The sequence below is a fragment of the Bufo bufo genome, chromosome 1, assembly GCF_905171765.1.
Source record: "Bufo bufo chromosome 1, aBufBuf1.1, whole genome shotgun sequence".
NCBI lineage: Eukaryota > Metazoa > Chordata > Amphibia > Anura > Bufonidae > Bufo > Bufo bufo.
In genome coordinates, this window is record NC_053389.1 from 813,698,029 (window position 1) to 813,721,676 (window position 23,648).

Below are 23,648 nucleotides of genomic sequence, written 5' to 3' on the forward strand. Positions count from 1 at the left end.
ACAAGTAAATAGCCGTAAGGCTTGTGTGTAGCATCTTCAAAAGCTTCTAAAAAGAAACGTGTTTTACCGGGGTACATCTGCCGAGCCAACGTAATAACCTGTAATTTATCACGAGGGTTCTTAAAAAGGACCATGTATTTAGTGTTTAAATTTATGGTTCGGCTTTTCTTACCCTGACAAAAAACGTTTTGAACGAGATACATAATGCTCAAATTTCTGTGGTGTACGTATTTGGTGAATGTGTTTTGTATTTCAAGATTCTCACAAGCCGCCTCCATAAGATCATCAACAACCGCCAAATTTACCTTGTCCGTTGGAAATAGATCAGCGTCTGTAAAATTTTGCGGGACCCCCTCGATAAACCTGATATTTGTAAACAAACGGGTTAGTTCATCATACAATTTCTGCCAACGTGCGTAAAACCAAATGACATTATCGGGTTTGTGCGACATTAACGCATCCTTGTGCATTAATACATTTTTAACAAAAAAACTCTTTCCAGAATTTGAGGGCCCTGCTAGGATACACGAAAAAGGGTGTTGAAATTGCACAGTCATGTTCATTAGCCAAAAGGCAACGTTGTAAAGTCAGCCGTCAGCTGTCTCTTTGTGTAGACGCACTTTTGCGTTTTTTACGTAATGGTCTTGTCTCTATGGTCAAGCGCTTCCTATTTCTGTAAATACCGTCTTGCGCGATACCTATTGTTTTCTGCTTCTCGGGGTCGTTTTTGTGTGAGTAGTCCAGCACGTGTGTTAGCGACATTGAGTGTTATGCCCTTAACCTTCAATACGGTTTTCCCGTTGTTAAGTTTGTAGCCGTAAGTCTTTGGACCAGCGGATACAAACTCGGTAATGTGGGCGTCGTCGGGTATTTCACTAGCTAGTTCACCGAGAAAATCACCCAAGGGTGGCGTCCATTCAGACCCCTTACTCACGAATATGAAGGAGTCTGTGTCGTGATAAAGGCAACGTTCCTGCAGCCTGTCTAGGAGCTTGTATAATTCGAGTCTGGCATAGGCGGTTGTAAAACAGGCTATAAAAATGTTTGTGTTTTTGTTGTGGGTGTAGCGCTCTTTTACATAGCGCCAATTGACTACTGCAGTATCGTCATCGATGAAATTAACCTCAGAGAGGTCGTAGTACGGCACAAAAGCTAATTTGAAAAGCTCGTCAGGGTCCGTGACTATGCTGGTACGTGACAAGTTAGAACGCTGGCCAAACTTACCCCACAAAGAGTTTAGGAACAGTTTAGAAATTTGTCTTTTTGCTGGGTTTACAGATATCTTATCAGGTCGCAAGCAGACATCTTCTTTTTTTAAAAATGCTGCTATGTAAGCTGTTTTTTCAGAATCCGTTTTACACCAACTGGGATAACCGGAAGCCTCCTGTTTATCTCTGAGGTGTAATTTGATGTACGGGGCGAACAAATCGTCTGTTGTATTCGGAAAATGCCGTAGATCGTAGATCTCGGCAATCCTGTAACCTTTTTCAACAGCTAAAACTATCTCTATGGTGCACCATGTACCGGTTAGGGACCGCTCATCGTCTGTGTGGCTGCAAATGTCTTTCTGACAGCTCAAGGCGCATGTGTAGCATAGCGGAAACATTAGTTTTTTATTTAGCTTTACAGGTAGGACCGGAAAAAATAAATCTCTGGGCGGGTACACTTTAACTCGTGCAATGCCAAAGTATTTTTTAATGTAGCCAAAATGATCATAAATGATTTTTGGGTGTCCTACAGGGTAAGTCTTAGTTTTATTAACAAAAGGGTACAGACTGGTGAAATCGTAATAATGCACTGTTTCATCGGCCTGCACATTGTGATAAAGTTTAATGGCGTTAGTGCGCCCGCCATAAAGCGCGTCACGGGGATCCAAAGGAGTCGGGAATTTCATTTTAATCAGAAACTCTTTGACCCCCGAATCGTTTGCAATCATTTCCCGCCACTCGTGTTCCCACAGGACGCGGACCGTAAAGCCTTGTCTCTGTAGTCGGCTTTTCCTGACTAGGAAAGATTGGTATAGCTGCCCGTAGGATGATTTAGTAAGCTCGTTGCTGTCCTGCTCGTTATAGCACATAGGACACCCGTGATAAAAACAGCCATGAAATTCAAAAGCGGTCTGTTTACCGTTAACAAAAGCATACCCGTCCAAAAAATATTTACCGATCTTTTTTTCACCGCCCTTTAACGCGTGTTGTATAGAAATGCCTTCAGCATGTTCAAGGTACATGAGCCACTGTATAGCGGGTGTTGAAAAGCGTTTCTGGGTTTTGTGGTAATTATCTGCAGGTACAATCGCTATGGTATTTTTGGGTAGAAATTTAAACCGATACATGGCAATGGACACGGATGCCAATGTGATAAGTTGGAGTGGATCAATACATTTAGTGACCGTTCTGTATTTCTTTTCACGTTTAATGTATTGCAGCACTTTTTGTTCCGTCATGGCCATAATCGTGTCCCTGTAACACTCACAAGCCCTTTTCAAAACCTTAACATCCTGCTTACAGTAAGCTTTTAACTCTTTCTGAAAATTAAAGGTGTAATTTTTATGTTTCTCGTACCAATCTGTGAATTCTTTTTTCTCCCCGGGCATCATGTATTCGACGCCGTAATACACAGCGGCCGTTAGGGCGCCTATGTAGTTTTGATTTTCTGCCGTGTTGAAAAAATGCGGGAAGTGTCCCTTGGCGCCTGAAAAACCCATAGCCTCGGGCATCTTGCTGAGCTTCATAGGCATGAAATTCAGCGAGTCTATGAACCAAATTTTTAAGTCCTTCAGGGTAACGCACATTAACCGACCGCCTTGATTTATAATATCAATTTTAAATTTTTCATTAATCAACTCCTGTAAAACAAAATAAGCGTCGTAGCGTCCGGCATTGTGAGCTATGAACGTGTAACCTGAAAACTTACCGTCGGCAAAAAATCGCACAAAGTCAAGCGTACATGATTTCCCGCTAAAATGCCAGGAGTTGGGGCCGTATAGTGTGGTTGCGTAAATGAAATTGGGTATATGCAAGCCTGTTTCTTGCATGCATTCAAAATCGTAAAAGATATACTTGTCAGTCATTTTTTTGGGGTTGTATGGCTGCATGTAACAAACATGGTCGTCAAATTTATCAACCTGCCCGCCGCAGATGGTGCATTTTAAACCGTTACATTTGTGCTCATCGCCGCAGTCTATATATTTGTAACAAAATCCGCAAAAAGTTTTTTTCTTACAAAGAGCTTTATCACTATGTGACAGGTTTCTATGTGTTTCAAAACATCTGTGGATGGCACAGTTATGGGCTGGGGGGGTCTGTGGATGTCACTGTTATGGGCTGGGGGGGGTCTGTGGATGTCACTGTTATGGGCTGGGGGGGGTCTGTGGATGGCACATATATAACAGTGCCACCCACAGATCCCCCCAGCCCATAACAGTGCCATCCGCAGATCCCCTCCTGTAACAGTGCCAGCCAAAGATCCCCCCCCTGTAACAGTGTCCGTCATCCACAGATCCCCCTCATAACAGTGTCCGTCATCCACAGATCCCCCCATAACAGTGTCCGTCATCCACAGATTCCCCCCATAGCAGTGTCCATCATCCACAGATACCCCCCATAACAGTGTCCGTCATCCACAGATCCCCCCCATAACAGTGTCCGTCATCCACAGATCCCCCCCATAACATGCGAGAAAGCTGAGCAACTTTTGTTCTTGAAAAGAAACCTGCCACTTTTACTTAAATAGAAAGCAGTCCAAGTTGTGTGTAGTTATTTAATTTACATTTTTAAAAAATTGTGTAGCCCAGCAAAAATTTGTTCTTGACCTGAGGCTACGTCTGTTTACAGTTTGAGGTTGGTTTTACAACTGTTTCTTGCACTGTTGTTTTGTACAATCACTTGTGTATGAGGAAGCACCATGTTATATAATATGATTTATTAAATTCATGAAAAAGAATGATTAATAAAATCATTAAAAAAAAAGTATTTTAAAAGTATTTGGGCAAAAAGGCAGTTTCGGTTTCGGTTTATGGTCAAGCGCATCCTGAATTTTCGGTTTCGGACCAGAATTTTCATTTCGGTGCACCCCTACTTTTCATGGTGCAATATATAGATGGTCTTTTCTTTAGCTGTGTGGGCAGTGTGATAATAACGCCACTGTCCCCTATTGTGGTACACAATTTTAATTGTGATGTTTAATTTTTTTTAAAATTCAGCAACGTCAGTAAAAGACACCAAATACCCCTCGGGTATTTGTAAGTCTCTATGCAGTTGTCGAGCTTTCTCTAACAAGGCGACGTCGCTCAAAGCAGCACCCTCCAAAATAGCGTAAACAGACGTTATTATCGTAATTATTAAAATCGTATAAATGTTGTTTTTTACGATCAATAATCCGACTATACGCGACACCGCCCAAACGTCTTCTGGCCCCACCACGGCGGCACCTAACAATGATGACAACTAGTTTAAGTGTATTACCGGCTATGCACTCCGCGTTACTCTGTAAAGCGTTAGCAATATTGTCCAAAAATGTTTCGGCTCTAAATCCATCTCTAGAATACCTATTAGAAAAAATCGAATCAAACGTTTCGCCGCCGTCTAAACGCAATTGTATGAAATCACCCGGATCAACGTCCCGTAAAATCCTATCTAACAATGTCTGTATAGAAGCGTGTATTGCATCAAGAGCATCAACAAACGAGCGAATGGCTTCGAGGTTAGCGAATCTGAAGTGTTCCGTGTACATGGTACTATTAAAATTTGCTAAGTCACGCTGTTGCTGATATACACGTTCTAGATAAACGGATCTAACATTTTGTGGTTCAGGGGGTTCGTCTGTAATAGCCGTGTTATAGGGCCTGTCGCCATTTTGCGGGGCGCCTGACTGAATACGCCTTGATTGCGTATTTGAAGGTCTATTAGTGTGCGAGCTGTTTGGACGACTGTGCCCCGCTTGCGCGGTCTGCGGTTGCTGATGTGTTTGTCCAGCATTCAGACGAGCCAACGCACCAGTCTTGTTACGACATTCCTGTCTTTTTTTGCTAACTATTTTGTTCGGACGCGCCGGCGTCCCATTGTTACGCCGGCGACGCCTTTTTTCTCTAGCTATTTTAGAACGTTTAACTGAAAAACTGATTTTTATAGCCTTTTTTAACTTTCTAACCCTAGCACTTACAGTTGTTTTTGCGCTTTTAAAAGGGCGTCCACCTCCACCAGTCATTACTAGTCAGTCGCGGCATAGCAGCTCTTTTTCAAGAGCGTCAAGATGCGTAATCAGTCGTATGCATTTATCACGCGTAGCGTGTATTTGTCCCTCAGTATTTTTGTTGGGACTGTTAAACGCTAGAGACGTAGAGTCTTTAACGTAACATTTTAAATGCAACGCCACGCGTGCCATTTTGTCATTACAATTCGCAATATCCCTCAACGCGGTGTACGTCTCTCCACCCCGACAATAACAGGAATGGACAAGAGGCGCGTATCGCTGTTGGGGTTCGCTTATCTGTTGTACGTTGCTGCATGTGTCTGGCGTATCAAATGTGATGCGCTTTTTACAAGGTATTACATCCTCTGTATTGGGTACTGGTGTTATGTCGCATAAAGCTGTAATATCATTTATTACGCTAGATGGCTCACCACTCTGCAGAATCCGGCCGCGGCGTTGTTAGAACTCCAGCTATCGGTGTAAACTGTTCCTGATGCTTTTTTGTGGTCGATTGTCGTTTCTCTTTAGCGATTCGGGTTTTGTTGCTTTCTTTTCTTTTGGCTGAAATTTAAAGACAAACATTAAGCTATATGTATTAAGAACATCAAGCGTTTGTAATTTAAACAGAGCACCGTGTAATATTAACTTACGGGCATCAGGACAGCGGATAATCGGCAGTGCGGTATTTTCAGACAGCCAACTGTCGCGGGCGTTGGTGACCTACTCTGGTGGTTCAGGGAATGAAACAGTTCTGTTGGCACGTGCGCTACTACCCGGCAGCTGAAAAACTTTAAATTACAAGGTTTGATTAAACACCATTGTTTATACCCGCTTAAAAGTTATAGACATTGTTTTTTGAGCTGCTGTAGAGGGAGCCTTACCCGTTGTTAGATTTCTTTGATACCGCTTTGGAGACCCCGGTCGTGGCCATTTTTCTTTTCAACGCTGCATTTAAAAAAGTATTAGACTTATAGACATTGTTTAAAATATATTACAGCAGCAATGCATTTTGGTCCTTACGCTCTTTTCCCCGCTTGCGACGCTTTTGTAGGGCATCATCGGAGAGTGTCGCGATGTCATCAATTGTATACACTTTTCTTTCCAGCGCTGTGTTTTAAAAAAGTGTATTAGAAATATAGATAATGTTTAAAACAGTCAACATCAAAGAAGTCGATCGAGCCTTACGTGTTCTGGCTAGCCTGGTCGTTTGTTTTATTTCATTTCGATAGGGGGTTGTGAGATCGATAACTCGTGAAGGATCGTTCTCCTTTAGCTCGTCAGAATTGCTGTTGCTAGTAACTCCAATGCTTGAATGTTCTGTATTTCCAGTATCGACGGGTCTGTTCACAATTCTTAAAATGTCTCGGATTTGCTCATCTGTAATAAACGTGCATGAAATATAACTAGATCTAAAACTATATACGTAATAAATGCCTAAGATGGTTATACTTACCGACCAGGCAAGTAGACGTCGGATTGTAATCGGGTTCGCTTGAAATGTCAGTATGAGATAGCGCCATACTGGGCGAGGCGTCTGAACGCAGTTGCGCCCCACCACCGCTAATGTAAGACTCATAGTAATCATCGGCCGCGATAAGCATCTGCACATCGGGTATATTGTCATTGCCCCATAAATTTTGGTAAGAATCCATCTAAACGAAATGTATATTGTTAGTTAAATTATAACAACATTTGCAGGGCCGCTTTAACCCCTATAAATAGGAAAGTTAGATAAATAGATAGATAGCTAACAGATAGATGGAAAGATAGATAGATAGATAGATAGATAGATAGATAGATAGATAGATAGATAAATTGATAGAATTTAGATAGTTGGGGTATTTGGCTGTATGGATACCTAGATAGATAGATAGATAGATAGATAGATAGATAGATAGATAGATAGATAGACGTTACATAGATTCAGATAACATAAGTCATATTCAATAAATAGTGAAAGATATTGCTAGTTAAAATATAGCAACATTTGTATGTGGTAAAAGAAAAAGACATTTAGTGATGCATTACGAATTATAAATAATCACAGATACATAGATACAGATAACATAAGTCATATTCAAGAATAGTGAAAGATTTAAAAGCATAACAGTCAAATGGTGCTTACCTTTTAAGTGTCTTATGCCTTGTTGGTCTATGCTTCTATGTCCCCCAAGTCTCTCTGTGATAGCAATGCAGAGACTGGGCCCTGTTTATATAGGCTGTTCACGTTGTAAAACGATACCCTGTGGTAGCGATTAGCATATTCATTATTTGCTGTAGATAGAATAGTTAGACTATGTTTTATAAGCTTTTATATGTTGATAGTGTGTATCTTTTATATCAAAAGCGTATCAACTGTCATGAATGGGCTTATCAATAAGATTTTATTTAAATGAAAGTTATGAATTGTATAAAATTAATATAAACTCACATCAAAGCCATATCAAAATGGGTAGCTTTTATATGAAAAGTTAAATGTTGTAAATGTGTTATGAAATGTTATAAAATTACAAAATGTATTTATAATGCCTAGTTAAATTATGCTTTATAAGAATTTATATGTTTATTATAGGTCTTTTTATGCATGAATCTTAATTTTATATCAAAAGCTTATCAAGTGTTATAAATTGATATAAATTCATATCAAATTCATATCAAACTGGGTAGCTTTTATATCAAAACTTAAATGTTGTAAACGAGTTATGAGATGATATAAAATTACAAAATTTATTTATAAAACAGCCATGTGGCAATGTCCAGATGTTTTAATGAGCATGTCTGTAGAAAAGTCATTTAGACCCGTATTGATTACAAGAATGCAGTCTGTGGCCTATCCTAAAAGTTGTGCTTTTGATCTACATGACATGTGTCACGACCTTGTAGGGCAGCTCAAGTTACATGGGTCTTGAATTAAGCAATGTGTTTCAAGAGGTCATGACCCGTGCATTAGAAAAGTCTTGATTACAACTATCGTTTACAAGCATACATACTGTGGCCGGTCCTAAAAGCTGTGCTTTGATGTACTTGACAGGTGTCACGGGGACATGGGTCTGGTAAATCATTAATTAAGCAATATGTTTACAGACATTTGTGATCTGCAGTTTAGCAGGCATCTGAGAAGTGCCAATATAAACTAATATCAAGATATATAAACCTAATATCATGCGATATAAAATTAATATCAAGCGATATAAACTTTATATCAAGCGATATAAAAGGGGGCATGGTACCTGTCACTTTGACGAAACATATACCCTCTTACTACTGATGACATCACATATGTTCCACCCCTTTCTCAGCATTTAAATTAAAAGAACTGCTATGTTTCCCTTAGGGTTAATCAAGCTTCTTGTAGCCGTCTCCCTGACAGCCGCTAGAGGTGCTTCCGCAATTCTCACTGTGAAAATTACAGTGGGAAGACGCGGAACATAGTTTTGAATGCGTGCGCATGCGCATTCGCAGCAGAGAGGAGGATCGGGGTGAAGAGTTCCCAGTGCCGGCGCTGGAGAAAGGTAAGTGACTGAAGGGGTTTTAACCCCTTCAGCCCAGTGGGAGGGGGACACGAGGGTGCCCCACTCCTAACAACTATATAGTGGCAGGAAAATGAGTTTGTTTTCCTGTCACTATAGTGCTCCTTTACCACCAGTACCGCACAGTGTCTGTTCTCTGCAGGAACAGGCTATAGACACCAGTACCACTACATTAAACTGTACTGGATCTGGGACTATAGTGTCCTTTTAATGTGAGGTAAATTAATTTCCAATGTAGTATTAATAACTAAACAATTAAATATTAAACATATTGCATTGTCTACTTACCACCAGGACAATAAGATGATCTGGTCTCTGGCTGCAGTCTGGCTCTTGGTCTGGCTCTGGGGACTCCCTTGTCACTCTCTTCTCCCCCCTCCCTTGTCACTCTCCCCCCCTTCCCTTGTCACTCTCTCCCCCCCTTCCCTTGTCACTCTCTCCCCCCCTCTCTTGTCACTCTCATTCCCCCCCACTCCCTTGTCACTCTCATCATTTCCTCCCCCCCTCCCTTGTCATTCTCATTCCCTCCCCCCCACTCCCTTGTCACTCTCATTCCCCCCCACTCCCTTGTCACTCTCATTCCCCCCCACTCCCTTGTCACTCTCATTCCCCCCTCTCCCTTGTCACTCTCATCATTTCCTCACCCCCTCCCTTGTCACTCTCACTCTCACTCCCCCACTCCCTTGTCACTCTCATTCCCCCCACTCCCTTGTCACTCTCATTCCCCCCCCACTCCCTTGTTGTCACTCTCAATACCTCCCCCACTCCCTTATCACTCTCATCATTTCCTCCCCCCCTCCCTTGTCACTCTCATTCCCCCCCCACTCCCTTGTCACTCTCATCATTTCCTCCTTCCCTCCACTGTCACTCTCATTCCCCCGAATCCCTTATCACTCTCATTCCCCCCCACTCCCTTGTCACTATCATCATTTCCTCCCCCCCAATCCCTTGTCACTCTCATCATTTCCTCCCCCCCCACTCACTTGTCACTCTCATTCCCCCCCACTCCCTTGTCACTCTCATCATTTCCTCCCCCCCAACTCCCTTGTCACTCTCATTCCCCCCCACTCCCTTGTCACTCTCATAATTTCCCACTGTGGCGAAACCATCCTCGCCACTGTGTTTTTAAAGGGGGCTGTTTGCCTGCCTCCTGCCCCAGGATTATGGCCCATACTAACTTTGAAGGAGAAGACAGACAGACCGGCCGCACAGCTTAAATCTGTGGAACTGTTTTGGGCAGGGAAGCCATGCTTGCGGCCGGCCAAATGTGACTTCCATGGAATTCGGGAACCCCTGCTCGGATCTGGGTCATTTTGGGATATGTTGTTCACCCAGATCAGAGCTATCCATGGATGTATACATTATTGGGATGTGTGGGGTTTTGAGGTGTTTTCTGTGTGTTGGGAAAAATGTGTGTTTTCTGTCTGGTAGTGATTAACCACTTAAGGACCACAGGTTTATACGCCCCTAGTGACCAGGCCCTTTTTTACAAATCGGCACTCCACAAATTTAGCGGTTTATTGCTCGGTCTTGCAACTTACCACCCAAATGAATTTTACCTCCTTTTCTTCTCACTCATAGAGCTTTCATTTGGTGGTATTTCATTGCTGCTGACATTTTTACTTTTTTTGTTATTAATCGAAATTTACCGATTTTTTTGCAAAAAAATGACATTTTTCACTTTCAGTTGTAAAATTTTGCAAAAAAAACGACATCCATATATACATTTTTCTCTAAATTTATTGTTCTACATGTCTTTGATAAAAAAAAGAAATGTTTGGGTAAAAAAAAAAATGATTTGGGTAAAAGTTATAGCGTTTACAAACTATGGTACAAAAATGTGAATTTCCACTTTTTGAAGCAGCTCTGACTTTCTGAGCATCTGTCATGTTTCCTGAGGTTCTACAATGGCCAGACAGTACAAACACCCCACAAATGACCCCATTTCAGAAAGTAGACACCCTAAGGTATTCGCTGATGGGCATAGTAAGTTCATAGAACTTTTTATTTTTTGTCACAAGTTAGAGGAAAATGATGATTTTTTTTTTTGATTTTTTTTCCTTACAAAGTCTCATATTCCACTAACTTGTGACAAAAAATAAAAACTTCCATGAACTCACTATGCCCATCACGAAATACCTTGGGGTGTCTTCTTTCCAAAATAGGGTCACTTGTGGGCTAGTTATACTGCCCTGGCATTTTAGAGGCCCAAATGCGTGCGAAGTAGTTTGAAATCAAAATCTGTGAAAAATGGCCGGTGAAATCCGAAAGGTGCTCTTTGGAATGTGGGCCCCTTTGCCCACCTAAGCTGCAAAAAAGTGTCACACATATGTGGTATTGCCGTACTCAGGAGAAGTTGGGCAATGTTTTTGGGGTGTCATTTTACATATACCCATGCTGGGTGAGAGAAATATCTTGGCAAAAGACAACTTTTCCCATTTTTTTTATACAAAGTTGGCATTTGACCAAGATATTTATCTCACCCAGCATGGGTATATGTAAAATGACACCCCAAAACACATTCCACAACTTCTCCTGAGTACGACGATACCAGATGTCTGACACTTTTTTGCAGCCTAGGTGGGCAAAGGGGCCCACATTCCAAAGAGCACCTTTAGGATTTCGCAGGTCATTTTTTACACATTTTGATTTCAAACTACTTACTACACATTAGGGCCCCTAGAATGCCAGGGCAGTATTACTACCCCACAAGTGACCCCATTTTGGAAAGAAGACACCCCAAGGTATTCCGTGAGTGACATGGCGAGTTCCTAGAATTTTATATTTTTTGTCACAAGTTAGCGGAAAATGATGATTTTTTTTTTTTTTTTTTCTTACAAAGTCTCATATTCCACTAACTTGTGACAAAAAAAAAAACTTCCATGAACTCACTATGCCCATCACAAAATACCTGGGGGTGTCTTCTTTACAAAATAGGGTCACTTGTGGGGTAGTTATACTGCCCTGGCATTTTAGGGGCCCGATTGCGTGAGAAGTAGTTTGAAATCAAAATCTGTGAAAAATGGCCGGTGAAATCTGAAAGGTGCTCTTTGGAATGTGGGCCCCTTTGCCCACCTAGGCTGCAAAAAAGTGTCACACATGTGGTATTGCCGTACTCAGGAGAAGTTGGGCAATGTGTTTTGGGGTGTAATTTTACATATACCCATGCTGGGTGAGATAAATATCTCAGCAAAAGACAACTTTTCCCATTTTTTTATACAAAGTTGGCATTTGACCAAAATATTTCTCTCACCCAGCATGGGTATATGTAAAATGACACCCCAAAACACATTCCACAACTTCTCCTGAGTACGGCGATACCAGATGTGTGACACTTTTTTGCAGCCTAGATGCGCAAAGGGGCCCACATTCCTTTTAGGAGGGCATTTTTAGACATTTGGATCCCAGACTTCTTCTCACGCTTTAGGGCCCCTAAAATGCCAGGGCAGTATAAATACCCCACATGTGACCGCATTTTGGAAAGAAGACACCCCAAGGTTTTCAATGAGGGGCATGGCGAGTTCATAGAAATATTTTTTTTTTGCCACAAGTTAGAGGAAATTGATTTTTTTTTATTTTTTTCTCACAAAGTCTCCCTTTTCGCTAACTTGGGACAAAAATTTCAATCTTTCATGGACTCAATATGCCCCTCAGCGAATACCTTGGGGTGTCTACTTTCCGAAATGGGGTCACATGTGGGGTATTTATACTGCCCTGGCATTTTAGGGCCCTAAAGCGCGAGAAGAAGCCTGGAATATAAATGTCTAAAAAAAATTACGCATTTGGATTCCGTGAGGGGTATGGTGAGTTCATGTGAGATTTTATTTTTTGACACAAGTTAGTGGAATATGAGACTTTGTAAAAAAAAAAAAAAAAAAAAAATTCCGCTAACTTGGGCCCAAAAAATTTCTGAATGGAGCCTTACAGGGGGGTGATCAATGACAGGGGAGTGATCAGGGAGTCTATATGGGGTGATTATCCCCCTGTCATTGATCACCCCCCTGTAAGGCTCCATTAAGACGTCCGTATGTTTTTTACGGATCCACGGATACATGGATCGGATCCGCAAAACACATACGGACATCTGAATGGAGCCTTACAGGGGGTGATCAATGACAGGGGGGTTATCAATGACAGGGGGGTGATCAAAGAGTCTATATGGGGTGATCACCCCCCTGTCATTGATCACCCCCCCTGTAAGGCTCCATTCAGACGTCCGTATGTTTCTTACGGATCCACGGATACATGGATCGGATCCGCAAAACACATACGGACATCTGAATGGAGCCTTACAGGGGGTGATCAATGACAGGGGGGTGATCAATGACAGAGGGGTGATCAGGGAGTCTATATGGGGTGATCACCCCCGTCATTGATCACCCCCCTATAAGGCTCCATTCAGACGTCCGTATGTGTTTTGCGGATCCGATCCATGTATCAGTGGATCCGTAAAAATCATACGAACGTTTGAATGGAGCCTTACAAGGGGGTGATCATTGACAGGGGGGTTATCAATGACAGGGGGGTGATCAGGGAGTCTATATGGGGTGATCAGGGGTTAATAAGTGACAGGGGGGGTGTAGTGTAGTGGTGTTTGGTGCTACTTATTACTGAGCTGGACCGCCTAACGCAGGATCGCGTTCCGGAGGCGGCAGCTCCAGGCAGAGTCACGCATATATGCGTCATCTCGCGAGACGCGAGATTTCCTGTGAAAGCGCGCACACAGGCGCGCGCGTTCACAGGATCGGAAGGTAAGCGTGTGGATCTCCAGCCTGCCATCGGCGATCGTTCGCTGGCAGGCTGTAGATGCGATTTTTTTTAACCCCTAACAGGTATATTAGACGCTGTTTTGATAACAGCGTCTAATATAATTGCTATCTGGTCCTCTGGTGGTCCCTTTTGCTTGGATCGACCACCAGAGGACACAGGCAGCTCAGTAATAAGTAGCACCAAACACCACTACACTACACCCCCTGTCACTTATTAATCCCTTATTAACCCCTGATCACCCCATATAGACTCCCTGATCACCCCCCTGTCATTGATCACCCCCTTGTAAGGCTCCATTCAGACGTCCGTATGTTTTTTACGGATCCACGGATACATGGATCGGATCTGCAAAACACATACGGACGTCTGAATGGAGCCTTACAGGGGGGGTGATCAATGACAGGGGTGTGATCACCCCATATAGACTCCCTGATCACCCCCCTGTAAGGCTCCATTCAGACATCCGTATGTTTTTTACGGATCCACGGATACATGGATCGGATCCCCAAAACACATACAGACGTCTGAATGGAGCCTTACAGGGGGAGGATCACCCCATATAGACTCCCTGATCACCCCCCTGTCATTGATCACCCCCCCTGTAAGGCTCCATTCAGACGTCCGTATGTTTTTTACAGATCCACGGATACATGGATTGGATCCGCAAAACACATACGGACATCTGAATGGAGCCTTACAGGGGGGTGATCAATGACAGGGGGGTGATCACCCCATATAGACTCCCTTATCACCCCCCTGTCATTGATAACCCCCCTGTCATTGATCACTCCCCTGTAAGGCTCAATTCAGACGTCCGTATGTTTTTTACAGATCCACGGATACATGGATCGGATCCGCAAAACACATACGGACGTCTGGATGGAGCCTTACAGGGGGGTGATCAATGACAGGGGGGTGATCACCCCATATAGACTCCCTGATCACCCCCCTGTCATTGATCACCCCCCTGTCATTGATCACCCCCCTGTAAGGCTCCATTCAGACGTCCGTATGTTTTTTACGGATACATGGATCGGATCCGCAAAACACATACGGACGTCTGAATGGAGCCTTACAGGGGGATGATCAATGACAGGGAATTGATCACCCCATATAGACTCCCTGATCACCCCCCTGTCATTGATCACCCCCCTGTAAGGCTCCATTCAGACATTTTTTGGCCCAAGTTAGCGGAAATAGTTTTTTGTTTTTTTTTATCTTACGAAGTCTCATATTCCACTAACTTGTGTCAAAAAATAAAATCTCACATGAACTCACCATACCCCTCACGGAATCCAAATGCGTAAAACTTTTTAGACATTTATATTCCAGACTTCTTCTCAAGCTTTAGGGCCGCTAAAATGCCAGGGCAGTATAAATACCCCACATGTGACCGCATTTCGGAAAGAAGACACCCCAAGCTATTCCGTTAGGGGCATATTGAGTCCATGAAAGATTGAAATTTTTGTCCCAAGTCAGGGCAAAGGGAGACTTTGAGAAAAAACAAAAAAAAATCAATTTCTGCTAACTTGTGGCAAAAAAAAAAAAATTCGATGAACTTGCCATGCCCCTCATTGAATACCTTGGGGTGTCTTCTTTCCAAAATGGGGTCACATGTGGGGTATTTATACTGCCCTAAAGCGTGAGAAGAAGTCTGGGATCCAAATGTCTAAAAATACCCTCATAAAATGAATGTGGGCCCCTTTGCGCATCTAGGCTGCAAAAAAGTGTCACACATGTGGTATCTCCTTACTCAGGAGAATTTGGGCAATGTGTTTTGGGGTGTCATTTTACATATACCCATGCTGGGTGAGAGAAATATCTCGGTCAAATGCCAACTTTGCATAAAAAAAAAAATGGGAAAAGTTGTCTTTTGCCAAGATATTTCTCTCACCCAGCATGGGTATATGTAAAAAGACACCCCAAAACACATTGTCCTACTTCTTCTGAGTACGGCGATACCAGATGTGTGACACTTTTTTGCAGCCTAGGTGGGCAAAGGGGCCCACATTCCAAAGAGCACCTTTCGGATTTCACAGGGCATTTTTTACAGATTTTGATTTCAAACTACTTCTCACGCATTAGTGCCCCTAAAATGCCAGGGCAGTATAACTACCCCACAAGTGACCACATTTTGGAAAGAAGACACCCCAAGGTATTCCGTGAGGGGCATGGCGAGTTCCTAGAATTTTTTATTTCTTGTCACAAGTTAGCGGAAAATGATGATTTTTTTTTTTTCTTACAAAGTCTCATATTCCACTAACTTGTGACAAAAAATAAAAACTTCCATGAACTCACTATGCCCATCACGAAATACCTTGGGGTGTCTTCTTTCCAAAATGGGGTCACTTGTCGGGTAGTTATATTGCCCTGGCATTCTAGGGGCCGTAATGTGTGGTAAGTAGTTTGAAATCAAAATGTGTAAAAAATATCCTGTGAAATCCTAAAGGTGCTCTTTGGAATGTGGGCCCCTTTGCCCACCTAGGCTGCAAAAAAGTGTCACACATCTGGTATTGCCGTACTCAGGAGAAGTTGGGCAATGTGTTTTGGGGTGTCATTTTACATATACCCATGCTGGGTGAGAGAAATATCTCAGTAAAATGCCAACTTTGTATAAAAAAAAATGGGAAAAGTTGTCTTTTGCCGAGATATTTATCTCGGCAAAAGAGATAATAAATTTAGAGAAAAATTTATATATGGATGTCGTTTTAAAAAAAAAAAATTACAACTGAAAGTGAAAAATTTCATTTTTTTGCAAATATTTCGTAAAATTTCGATTAATAACAAAAAAAGTAAAAATGTCAGCAGCAATGAAGTACCACCAAATGAAATCTCTATTAGTGAGAAGAAAAGGAGGTAAAATTCATTTGGGTGGTAAGTTGCATGACCGAGCAATAAACTGTGAAAGTAGTGTAATGCAGAAGTGTAAAAAGTGGCCTGGTCATTAAGGGTGTTTAAGCTAGGGGGACTGAGGTGGTTAAAGAGTTCCTGCTTTACCCCTTTATGAAGTCTTGGCTCATGTTTGGGGGATGGGATAACTACACTCTTGGGGATTGCTATATCATAATACTCCCCTGAGTATAAGCTCTTGTAAGAGCTTGTTCCTGGTTCCTGTCTCTGCATTTAGGAGAGGTTCACCCACTGGAGCCTGGAGCCTTGTCGTAGGTCCAGGGTGGGTAGGAGATGGCGAGACCTCCACCAAGCTTCAGCGGTTCGTGGGGTCTGCAGTGCTGACAGTGTCAAGTGGAGTGCTTGGAGTCCTCTGGAAGCACTAGGAGCTTCTATCAACGAAGGTACCCGGTCGGGGTGCTAGGTGTTCCGTTACATTGGTGGCAAGCAGTGGGATGGCGTCCTAGTGAGAGGAGAAGCAGCTCGGAGACACAGTTCGTGGATTTACAAATTGAGGGCAACGCTAGTATCCTTACAGCGCCCCTGGCTACAGCAATATGGATGCCGTTGGTTCCTGCACAGCATTCCATGAGGAAGATCACCCGGATTACAGGGATGCCGAGCGGAAAGGCGTATGGCACCAGGCCCTGGAGGACGTGCAGCGTCGGAGGGGTGAGAGTCTTCCCAGTGAGGAGCAGAGATTACAAATGCGATTGGCGCTGCGACTACCTCTACTGGGAGAGCAACCATTGACGGAGTGGGTGTCAGAGCTCGAGACACTGGTATGGCATTAAACCTGGCTGGATGATGCTTACCAAGCACTATGGTGGGACACAGTATGACAGTCTCCATGGATGGAGGAGTACGCTAAGCCCGAGGGTGAGGAATATAATTGCCCTGGTTTATTGTGGGAGTCTTTTGAAGACATTGACTTTGGGAGCACAGAAGAGTCTAGATTTTGGGACTTACTGACTACAGGGGGGACTTGCACAATTGGCCTACAACTAGTGGGGTGAGGGCAGATCTGACCTTTCTGGTCCAAAGGAAGTGGGAGCTGGAGCAAGATTATCAACAGTTGTTTCGCTTCATTCAAGCCCAGCGCAAGATACAAGACAGTTGGATACCAGGCCCAGACCTGCAGCCCTACCCCTGGCAAGTCACAGCTGAGGTATCCCCTACTTCCTCACCAACTGTGGAGGTAGGGGACTTCATAGACTGGTACTGGGAGGAACCCCAGTCGGCAGGTGGAGATGGGACCGTAGTCACTCCACCGGTCCAACAGGGTGGCTGGGTGGGCGGCCCAGATCCCCAACTGCCACTGGGAGTACAGGGAGAGGAGTTTGTCGGTCCCTCATCTCTGCAACAACCAGCATCACTGGTAGTGGAGACAGTCGGTCTCACTCCCCAGCGGCAGTGTACTTTGAAGGGAGAGGAGACAACCGGTCTCTCTCCCCAACCACAGGGGGACAGCACCCCTAACTCCAATAATGCAGATGCTGGACGGGATGCTGGACGGCCGGTACAGAGTCCCCACCAACCCCGTAGGAATGCCAGGAGGAGAAGGTAAGCGATCCCTCCTCTCCCCAACTGATCCGCAACAAGGTCCTGGGGGTAGGATTCCCTGACCCCATCCCAGCGGAAGAGCTGGCATCTGGGCAGAGCGCAATCGGCCTCTGCCCTCCCCTATCCTCTTCTCCGGAGCCGGACTTCCCACAGGCTACCCCAGCGGAAGAGCTGGCATCTGGGCAGAGCGCAGTCTGCCTCTGCCCTCCCCTATTCTCTTGTCCAGAGGCTGACTCCTCACAGGATACCCCAGCAGAAGAGCTGGCATCTGGTCAGAGCGCAGTTGGCATCTGCCCTCCCCTATCCTCTTCTCCAGAGCCGGACTCCCCACTAGCAACCCCAGCGGAAGAGCTGGCATCTGGGCAGAGCGCAGTCGGCCTCTGCCCACCAAGTACCTACAGTGCCAAGCTAGAGTACACCAATGAAGCAAGGAGTAGCAGATGCCCACTCAACAGCTGGGGACGTACAGAACAGAGCCAGGCACCAAAATTCAACAGGTCCAGTATTTGGTTGTGGGTGGACTGCCAGACTAACTCAGATACCGACCGACGTGAGGTAAGGTATCTGGTTAGTCTTCCCTGGGAGGGGGGGGGGATGTGTGGCGAAACCAACCTCGCAACGGTGTTTTGGAGGGGGCTGTTTGCCCGCCTCCTGCCCCAGGATTATGGCCCATACTAACTTTGAAGGAGAAGACAGACCGGCCGCACAGCTTAAATCTGTGGAACTGTTTTGGGCAGGAAAGCCATGCTTGCGGCCGGCCAAATGTGACTTCCATGGAATTCAGGAACCCCTGCTCGGATCTGGGTGATTTTGGGATATGTTGTTCCCCCAGATCAGAGCTATCCATGGATGTATACATTATGGGGATGTGTGGGGTTTTGAGGTGTTTTCTGTGTGTTGGGAAAAATGTGTGTTTTCTGTCTGGTAGTGATTAATTTAACCCATTACGTTTGGATTTTGTGGATTGCGTCTCAGACAATGCCAGTGTGTTAGTTAATTGCGTCTCAGACAATGCTCATTGTATTTTGTTGATTGCGTTACAGACAGAGGGAAGGGGATTTTGTGTACAATTGCTGGGAAGGTTTCAATACTGTAAATGCATGTGATGCTAAAATATAAACTGTCACAGTCTTTTACAAGGGCCCCAGGGGAAGTGTTCCTTGCTAGTAGACCTGCATAAATGGCTGAAAAATAACCCGATAAAGAGTTTCTGCTTTACCCCTTTATGAAGTCTTGGCTCATGTTTGGGGGATGGGATAACTACACTCTTGGGGATTCCTATATAATAATACTCCCCTGAGTATAAGCTCTTGTAAGAGCTTGTTCCTGGTTCCTGTCTCAGCATTTAGGAGAGGTTCACCCACTGGAGCCTGGAGCCTTGTCGTAGGTCCAGGGTGGGTAGGAGACGGCGAGACCTCCACCAAGCTTCGGCGGTTCGTGGGGTCTGCAGTGCTGACGGTGTCAAGTGGAGTGCTTGGAGTCCTCTGGAAGCACTAGGAGCAGCTATCGACGGAGGTACCCGGTCGGGGTGCTAGGCGTTCCGTTACACCCCCCACTCCCTTGTCACTCTCATCATTTCCTCCCCCCCACCTCTAGTGTAGCGTGGCCGAGCTCTGTTCGGTCCGCGGTACAGAAGCATTTGTTTCCTGTACCCGGCTGGACTGAAAGGCAGTGCACACTAAGTGAGCACTTCCTGTCAGTCCGGCCAGGTACAGGAAACAAAAGCTCCTGTACCGCGGACCGAACAGATCTCGTCCAAGCTACATTAGAGGCGCTTCTTTCCTGTCAGTCCCTCTCTCTGGGCAGTGCGGCAACCGCCCGATATAGGGGAGGGCCCGCCGCCGCCGTTTACAAAAAAAAACAACTTGCGGCATTGTTTTTTTTTTAAAACCGCACGGGACCCTGCTAAATTGCGCCCTGGTCGGCTGCCTAGGTCGCCTTACCGGTGGCGCCGGCCATGATCTTGGAGGGTTACAAAACCTCCATAGTTAATTCTATGTACCAGACCATAAAAGGGAAAAGATCACAGTATCTCCAGACAACTCAGAGAGGTAATGAAGATATTGACAAAGGAAGGTAACTCATGTATGTGACTCCAGCCTCCTTTGCATTAGGTGGAGAGATCTCAAGCTATCAGCTAGCCACCATACTTAAAGACAAAAGGATCATTTGTCTGAATATAGTATTCCTATAAAAGGAAACTGAAGTATAGTATTATACAGTACAATAAAAACAGCATTAACCTCTAATTTGGAGCATTCAGAGAGAGAAAGACTGATTGTCATCAAGGACTATTCCCCATGCAACTTCTGAGAACTAATGGGAATCGTAAAAGCTGCTCTGATGTACTCTTTATGCACCTTGATTTTTTTTGTAGTTCTTTCCTCACCTGGAGTGTGGTGAAGGACAAGGTGGGCATGTGGGGAGGGGGGTGAACGATGGAGTCCTCTGGTGTGGAGGGGGAGAGTGGTGGTAGGTTGCTAAGAGGTGAACAGGCAGTGGTGGTGGGCGGTGTTTGTAGCAGCATGGGGTAATGGGTATCGGGTCAAACCTATTGAAGAACTTGTTCAACTCATTAACCCACCCCAACTCATTTGCAAGTCTGGATTTGACCCAGTTTGTGACCAGCGATGGTTTTCAGGCTTTTCCAGACCCCGTGTATTATTCCGCCGCAGCTGGCCCTCCAACTTCTTCTTGTAGATGGTTTTCCCCTCTCTGATCTTCCTTCTCAGCTGCTTCTGCACAGTTTTATGCTCCTTCTTGTTTCCAGATTTAAAGGCTCTTTTCCTTGAGGAGAGCCTTATTAGAAAAACACTGTACCTTCATGACTGGCACAGTGTTCTCCACACAGAAGATAATGTAGTCTGTGATGCAGTCAGTAATGTTGTTGATGTCCTCCCCCTGAGGAGCACAGAGCTCATCCCACACAGTGCAGCTGAAACAGTCCCTCAGAGCATCTTCAGTCTCCTCAGACCATCCTCTCACTGTGCGCCTCACAGCTGGTTCTCTGCATACAAGGGGTCTGTACACAGGCTGAAGATAAACCAGATCATGGTCTGAGCACCAGGGGAGGGAGAGGTGAGGCGCTGTATGCCTGTTTAGTATTAGCAGGCTCCACATGTAGTTTCCCACTACATAAAGGTGGGCACTACTTAAGGGTCAATTGGGTCATGTTGTTCCCCACCTGCTGTGGAGCATGGTCATGGTATTTTGTATTGCATATTTTCATGTCATTTCCTGTGTACCAGGCCTGCTAGGGGTGTAGTTTATCCTCCTAAGCTGTAGCGGGAGCTAGGAACCCCTATTATATATGGACAGGCCCAGTCTAGCTTTGGGAGGGGAGGGTGTTTGAGGCCAGTGTTCACTCTAGTCATGGGGTAGCTGAGGATCAGCCAAGAACATGCAGCTAGATAGTCCAGGTCCTCCACCTGATTCCAAGAGAAGAAGATCCTCCTGAGTTATCCTGCAACCTGCAGAGTACAGAGAAGTGCTAATCCTACACAGCCAAGTGGAAAGCTGAGGGGCAGAAGTTTATTGTCAGCAAGAGAATTGATACCAGAGGAGGTTTCCCTACCCAAGGATAAAGCCAGCTATTAGGCATACGGGCCATGGAGAAAGCCAGACAGGATTCTGCAGAAAGTACAGCCTGATCTGTGAGTTTAATCCCCCCTGAGTTATCTTGCTAGGATTCTACCTTGGTAAAGCCTGCCTGCTGCTAAATATTCTTCACATGGAACGGTTTGGAGTTTGTACATAGTTTGAACTGTTCAGTAAAGAAGAATTCTCGTTCACTGCAATCGTGTGTACCTCCATTATTCCTCCTAACAATTGGTGTGCCACTGTTACCGGCGTCATGAACTGTAAAGGATCTTGCCACAGGCACGCTAAGCCTTCAACACCCAGGGTACCTCACCTATCACCGGGCCCCTATATCTAGAGAGTGCCCCAGAGGATCTACGTGCCAGCCTCTTCACTGACTGTACACCTGCCCAGGGTATACTACAAACTGTACTAAGAGGTACCCTCAGTCTGTCTACTGACCCCCATGACCTCACACTCGCTCACCCTGAAGGACTGGCGTACTGCACACATACAGAAGGGAAAGATTTGTACCTGTTCCGTGTTTGACCAGCACCAGGGCTTGGCTCAGAACCCTGACTGCAAACAAGGTCTAAGGGCAAGGTCCCATGCATTGCAAGAGAGGACACAAAAAATCTGCAGAATTAATTATGCTGCAGGTGTAAAATCCACATTGCAGGTCAATTTACCCTGCAATTTTTTTTTTTTACAGTCTGTGGATGATCTTTAGTCTCATCTAAATTGTACAGTACCTGCAAACGCTTCGCATATCTGTCATGGGTGGACCTCACGATTTTCCCTTCTGTTTCTAGTGGGTCCCAGAGGCAGAATCTACCCAGGGGAGGGCTTTGGCCCCTAGCACAGCTATGTCTGGGGCCCCTATTCAGTTTGCTATTCCTGGCAGCAGTCCTATCTGTCCACAACTATATCTGCATCAGATACAATAGAAAATTTGGCCTGGGTCAATTTTAGCCTTGAGGTAAGAGCAAAATAGTGTCCCCATGCCAAGCTCCCAGTCCAACTCCTTCCTCAACCCTACTGCTAAAAGCATATTTGAATTAGACATATACAGCATCATACATCTAGTGATTTAGATGTTCTCTTTACTCATGTTCTCCACCCAGACCATCTTTTTCCTTTTGGTTCCCAATGGTGTTATCCTGCTGCTATCCCCAATTTAGTATGCTGCAGGAAGTGCTCTTTATATAAAAAGAGGGTGCACTATAAAGTTAAAACTGCTGGGACCCCCAACAGTGCCCACTATATTTATAACACCACTCCAGTATGGTTGGCCCCAGGAGTTCTGCATTTATTTATACTGCCCCAAGTGCCAAAATAGAAATTGCTTACCACACTCCCCATTCATGTTGCCATGTGCAATGGTCAGCCTGCACCAGCAGGCAAATCAAGTTAGTGCACTGCCTAAGAACTGGCACATCAAGTCATGCTGACCACTTGTCCTATTGCACCAAGTCCTAGGATTCAGGTCTAGTGGCCTGAGGCCTAAGATAATGAATAGCAGATATTAAGCTATAAGCCCCATGTCCTGCTGAAAGATTTGCACTGTCCAACTGTCAAGCAGTTGTGTGGGCCTCAAGACCACCACTGGACGTACATTAAGAATGCAGTCCAGCCAAGAACACAGCATGCCACCCTCTTCATTGACTGCTATGGGATCTCCAAAAACAGCTGAGCCAGCAGTCTTGTCAGAATTCGCATAGCAGTCAATGGAAAAGTATGCACTTCAAGCCAGGATCTTCTTTGAAGGTGAAACCCAGACATTTAAGGGCACATACTATTGCTATGCCATGGGAAAATCCATAGGTCCCAACCTGAGAATCACAAATAACTCCAGTTTCTCTATTTGGATCTTAACAAAATAATCATTTAAAGGGTTTCTGTCACCCCACAAAACTCATTTTTTGGATAGTTAGATTCCTTATAGGGCGATATAGGAGAATATAATAGTCTTACTTACTTTCATGTGGCCGATTCTTTATAAAACGAAGTTTTATAATATGTAAATGAGGGCTCTACCAGCAAGTAGGGCGTCTACTTGCTGGTAGCCGCAGCAGCAATCCGCCCCCTCGCCGTGTTGATTGACAGGGCCAGCCGTGATCTCCT

The 23,648-nt window shown here is 44.6% G+C and overlaps 2 long non-coding RNA genes across 2 annotated transcripts; both read right to left on the minus strand.

Moving 5' to 3' along the window:
• Window positions 1–4,716: 4,716 nt before the first annotated feature.
• On the minus strand, window positions 4,717–22,022 carry LOC120986594. Its single transcript, XR_005775705.1, has 3 exons — window positions 22,011–22,022; window positions 8,424–8,429; window positions 4,717–4,846 (listed from the first exon to the last, which is right to left on the minus strand). It is a non-coding gene; the product is annotated as an uncharacterized LOC120986594 (long non-coding RNA).
• On the minus strand, window positions 6,079–6,415 carry LOC120986593. The gene is made up of 3 exons (XR_005775704.1): window positions 6,379–6,415; window positions 6,214–6,300; window positions 6,079–6,138 (listed from the first exon to the last, which is right to left on the minus strand). It is a non-coding gene; the product is annotated as an uncharacterized LOC120986593 (long non-coding RNA).
• Window positions 22,023–23,648: the final 1,626 nt, after the last annotated feature.